The following is a 6,000-nucleotide window of genomic DNA, read 5'->3' as shown; positions in this document are numbered from 1 at the left end:
GACTGCAGCTGTCCCCCTAGGCTTTCAGATGTTGGCTAAAACTGTATTCATTCCCTTGAAGCCTTTTAGGCAATGCCAAAAAGACAAAACTACCCACACAGTGAAAGTCTGCAAGCAATGTTAAGGTGTTGCTGCTTAATGCTCAGAGCCTAAACACAACTTCTTACCTTCACAGGCACAATGCTTCATGGAATCTGTTCCAAGGTGTTTGCATTACAGTGCATGCTTTAACCAGAGGATGAAACATACTGGATCTGGAACTCATAAGCATGTATGAGTTTTGTACCCACCATATCATATCCTCACTAGTGAGATCAAACCACAAGGCTATCTCATTTGAAGTAAAAATAAACCTGGAAAATCCAGCTAAACCAGAAACAGGAACTATTCAAAGGCAAATTGCATCCTATGAAGTGAGAGTTTGTCAAAATTAAAAGCTCCTGCTAATCCCAAGACCATATCTACCTATGCAGAATTATTCAGCGTCCTTATACAAACATGTGAATGGCTGCATAGCAGCTGGCCTTTCTACCAGAAATAAACCCAAAACACACACACAAAAAAACCCACTGGTGGAATCCTCAACTAAACAGGGTATATCATATCAGAAAACGCATGCCCAAAATCAGGAAGAGCAACTTTGTGAAAGACAACTGCGCTCTTATGCAACTAAACAAAAAACTGAGGTCTGTGTCTAACAAGACCAAATAGGTCAGGATAGCCTCCAAGGCTGACAGTCACAAGACTTTCAGCTGTGTCTAGAATATTAGAGGTGACGCATGTCAGTGTGCTGAACTGCTGGGGAACAGTGCCACCTCCACTGACCAGGGTGACACAGCAAATCTACAGGCTGATAAATTCAGTTCAAACTTTTCCCCTATTCCCAGCTTCACCAGGTGAAATCCCATACAACATACTTCCCCCAGCTATCAGCAGGGACCAGATGCTGACAGTACTTGCAAAAGCCAAGAACACCACCTCCATAAGTCTTGACAGCATCTCTGTTTGCCTCCTCAGCAGCCCAAAACATGGCCTATCTGGAGCACTTTGCAACTGCAGCCTTGAAACAGGCTATTTTCCAAGAGAATAGAGGACTGCAACAGTCATTCCCATCCACAAGGGTGGCCTATCAACTGACCCAGGGAATTACAGACCCATCAGTATAATATAAATTATCATGGAAATGCTAAGCAAGGATATTGGTAACCTACAGACCTTGAACTCATCCCAATTTCCCTTTAAGGGAGGGTCATTCTTACTTAACCAGGTAGACTCCTTTGAGAGGGTCACCAAGGCAATGGATGATGGTAAAATGGTGCATAGTGCATATCTTGACCTGGCTAAGGCATTTGATGCAATACTCCAATCATGGTTGAAAATATCTCTGAGATAGGTGTAAATCCTTGCCTAACTCACCAGATTGCCAGCTGGCTCATGGGACTCGAAGTCAGAATCAGTAAGACCACCTGTACCAAGAGACGAGTTACCAGTGCAGTACCCCAGGGCTCCATGCTGAGTCTGCTCCTGTTCTATATCTACTTCTTTGAGGTCAAAGCTAACATTAAAGGCCTCTAGCTCACCAGGTTCACAGATGGCTATAAAGTGTGAGCTGTTATACACTCTCCTCAAGGGAGCAACATCTTGCCAAGTGGGTTTAACACAGACAAATGACTGGTTCCAAAACAATGCCCTAAACCTCCATGCCAAAAATGCATTATAATGCCCTTTGGGAAACTGTTAACTCAAGTTAATTACTCCATTGATTAAAACAGCCTTAAGAGTCAACCCCATAGTAAGGGGGCTGGGAACATATGCAGACAGCAGTCTGGCATTTGGTTCTCTAACTTAGTTATGTGTTGGTCATTCTGTCAGCCAGCTTGTAGGTAATAGTATGGCTTCCAGGTCCAAGGAAGTTATGGTACTACTCTACTCTACTTATCAGGTCTATCCTTGAATGCAATGTCCCTTTTGGCATATGCCTAACCAGACACTTCCAACAGATGGAATACCCACAAATGTTTCTTACCAAGGGAATTAGGGCATACGTACCCTGTCCTACACTTCTAATGGTGCTTTCTCTTTTTTTTAGTCTCCTACAGGCTGTGGAGAGGGGATCTTTGCTTTTCCTACAGGGCTTCCTCAGACCCAGTCCTGATGGATCTATTGTACATGTGCAAAGTAAACTGCACCAGAAACACTTGATCCAGGGAACTGAGCTTTGCTTCTGACATAAACAGACTGTACTACAGAGACAGATAACCCAAAGGATCTCAGAACTAGGGAATAGGCTCCCCCCTCCATGGAGAGCAGTTCATCTCTGATCCTGTTCAAATGAAACCTTGTCAATTAAATGGGAAATCATAAACTTACCTCAGGTCTGGCCATCATGTCTGTTATGTACAGAGGTCATGAATAAAAAAGTATTGTCTTAACACCCCCTACATATTCTTGGTCAATTCACTGTTTTAACATGCCTCCCCTCAAATTAGATGCCCTTGATTCCTGGTCCAAAATGGTTAGTGGTGCATGGCTAGGATTGTTAGGGCCCTAGTAGTGGTCATCAGCCTAGTAATAACCCATGAACATATACATGGCTTTATTTTTAGCACAACATTGTAACTATATGCGAGCAGTGTGTATAGTAATTGGTGTACATATTAGGGCAGCTTTGTGCTTCAGTTGCTTCTGACATAGCTTGCTACTGTTTTAAGGTTGGGGTTTCTATATGATTAATACCCCATATGTTCTTCATATTCCCAAGTATGAAACATGGGACAGTGCATGCTGTATTCCTACTTTTCCAGTTAGCCACTAACATAACACTGTTAATAACAAAAATGCAGACTTATAGCCTCTAGAAGTGGTCTAGATTCCTGCCTTAATTATATTGGCACATTAGCAGCTCTGATGGCATAGAGTGATAAAGCTGCAACTATGGCCTAGCCGACCTGGGTTTGAGTATTGGCTTGGGACACATATTCTAGACCTAGGTGAATCGATACTTATTACACTCCCTGGGGGAGCTTGGTAGAAAGAGGAAATGAGAGTTGCTCTCTAATCAAGGAGTATGGGAGCTGGAGAGGAACGGGTAGGGCATAACCACCCATCCAGATAGAAGCAGGGGTGGGAAGGAGGATGACTGATAGACCCATCTTGGACTTGGGACACTGGGTGCTGGGATGATAAACATGAGGTCCAGGGGTACCAACAAAAAAAGAAGGAAATTATACTGGTACCTCTGTAAACATAAGTGTGTTGTCAATAATTTACTCACACCTGTTTGCAGTACTTTTATGCACCGGTAGGTCTAGTTGACCACGGGGTTATGTCTGGCCTGTTGTGTGCTTTCTGGCAACAGAATCCAGTTTTGGGTATTTCCATTATCACCCACAGATTTTAATCCCACTTTAAAATCTTTGCAACTGCCATTCATACATTGCCATGGGCATGCTTTTTGTTCAAGGGAAACTTACTGAGTATTCATTATCAGAAAGGAAATAAAGGGAATGGAATCCCAGAGCGCAAACCAAAGAACAAATTATTTGTAAATATTTACAGCGGTATCTGTATATATTTGTATTACTTACTAGAAGTATATTGTAGGCAATAATCAAAGGTGTACCTTAGAGAAGAGTACACAGCTGTCATCCGTTTACACTGAAATGTGTCAAAATCATTATGTTCTGTGAGAAAAGAGCATATATAAAGGAAAATAGACCATCATTCCTAACAAGCCTGCATCTATTTTCCCTTGGCTCGGCAGATGGACTGTAGCCAAGGCGACTGCTTAGTGACATGGAACAAACTGCAAGGGCATTGATATTCTATCTAGGCACAACTGAGTGTATTTATTGACTTGTTATGATTGATTGATGTACCCTCTGCTCTGCAGAGAGCACTTTTCTCAGGAGAGCACAGAAATTTCTGCCCAATGTATAAATGAGCGCTGCATTATTTTACAGTAAGAGCCTTAGAGAGCATGCCCATAATGCAATAGTATTGAGCATTTCTACATTAGTATAATAAACTTTAATGATTAACCAAGACATTGTTAGCGTAACAGAAAAATAGTGGACTACTATGCAAACTGTGGTACTGTGTGAGAATTTCTCAAATATGTTTTTATTTAATAATGCATGACAGAACATTTTTCTGCCATAGCAGTTTAATTTCATGATATTGAATGAACTAGATTTATGTTGGTCAAGAATATAAAACAGCTCCATGACAAATGGCACTAAAAAGTGGCAAATTAAGACACATTTCCTACTTCAACAGTGCCCCAGTAGTGACAGAATCTGAGGACTAGTAATGCTTGTGTAAGCTAAATATTGCAACAGTAGAGTAGAAATCAACAATAAGGAACATCCTGATGAACAGTTACTTACTTTTTTAAATATTTTTTGCAAGGAAGTGATGATAATTTTTTTTTCTTTTGTAAGCCCTACCAACAGTATTACAAGCATCCAGTAAACTTCATGCTGGGTTGCAGATAACTGGTTATACCGACCTGGGATGTTTACAGAACACCGAAAAAAAACATGAGGTAAGGGAATCTATTTTGTTAGACATCTGAGCTTTACCAAACTTCTCTCTTGCCTTATACTGTAAAATGGTTATCTGTACATGTCAAACCAGTGCTTTGTTTCAGTTTGTGATTTCGGCTTCCCACTGACTTCTAAACATTCACTTGTAATGTCTTTTGTAATCCGAGGCACCTGAGAATACAGTGGTTGGGAGTGATGAATAGCCGCTCATCTTTTACGCTGCACTCTGATAAAATATGTTTAACCCACATCCTTCTTCCTGGTTCTGACCATAAGAGCAAGTGGCCGATTATGCAGAACAGTAGCAAAGAAGTCCAATTGTATAAAATCATTACTTCAGAATGATTGTATTGCGGTATTTTCTCCAGCTTATTTTTAAATTTTTAATTTCACATTTGGCATGTGACCTACAAGCAGGATTCGTAACTTTGGTGTACTCTAAGGCTTGTGCACAAAAATAATCACATGGAAAATTACTTCATGCTATACAGTAACAGGAATGCTGCAAGGATGTAGTAACATATATTAGGAATGTAGACATGGCATGCAAATAAATGGGCAACCCAGCACAAATCAGTGTAAGACAGACAGAATAATTTCCATGATCTTAGCCATTTCTTGCATGTAAGGAATCTCAGTTAAGCGTAATTCAGAGGCAGCTGTGTAGTGGCTCCTCACTACAGTACATTAACAGATGTTTACTGCCCAGACAAATGGCAGAGTAGTGACCTGTATAAGGTCAACCTTCTCACCAGTATACAAATGTCCAAACACACATTGTGTGTGTGTGTGTGTGTGTGTGTGTGTGTGTGTGTGTGTGTGTGTGTGTGTGTGTGTGTGTGTGTGTGTGTGTGTGTGTGTGTAAATTATTCTTGGACCCCCAACTTTGTTTCTCAGCTGAGGTACAGAGTTTGTATAGTGCCCTCATGATCACATGTTTAACTAGTGTGCCAGCTTTCCTTGCACATTTCCATACTAACAAAGTATGAGTAAAAAGGTCACACAGATAAACCAGTCAGTAAAAATTACAAGAAAAATCTAGCCAAGCTAGAATTTCTACTGTGTAATTCCTTAAACCTCTTGTATTAGAGGCACATGGGATATATGCAAATGACAGCTAGTGGGGTTTGGCTTTATTGGCCTGAATGTGTCCATAACAGACTTAAAAAGAAAAAAAGTCACTGGCATTCACAACTGCCATATAGCTGAAACACCTGATGTCCTTAAGGGGTCATTTGCATATATCCCATGTGCCTCTAAGTAGAGGTTTAAGGAATCACACAGTTGAAACTCTAGCTTGGTTACATTTTCTTGTAATTTTTACTGATTGTTTTCTTTGTGTACCCTTTTTACTCATTATTTTAGTTTGTTAGTTGGGGTACTTTGCAGACACCCTAATGGCATCAGTTGGGTATGACAACCCTGTGTTTCTAAAGGTTATCCAAACAGTCCA

At 40.7% G+C, this 6,000-nt stretch overlaps 1 long non-coding RNA gene across 1 annotated transcript in view; it reads left to right on the top strand.

The window, feature by feature from the left end:
• Positions 1-4,447: 4,447 nt before the first annotated feature.
• The window catches only part of LOC122792968, a 763,898-nt gene continuing 762,345 nt past the window's right edge, over positions 4,448-6,000 (top strand). Inside the window, exon 1 of the long non-coding RNA XR_006363434.1 lies at positions 4,448-4,546. This is a non-coding gene — a long non-coding RNA (uncharacterized LOC122792968). The remainder of the gene's footprint in view (positions 4,547-6,000) is intronic.

The sequence above is a fragment of the Protopterus annectens genome, chromosome 2.part0 (assembly GCF_019279795.1).
Source record: "Protopterus annectens isolate FY-2018-M chromosome 2.part0, PAN1.0, whole genome shotgun sequence".
Lineage (NCBI taxonomy): Eukaryota > Metazoa > Chordata > Ceratodontiformes > Protopteridae > Protopterus > Protopterus annectens.
Note: the sequence above shows the minus strand (reverse complement) of the source record. Positions and strands in the feature narration are given on the sequence as shown.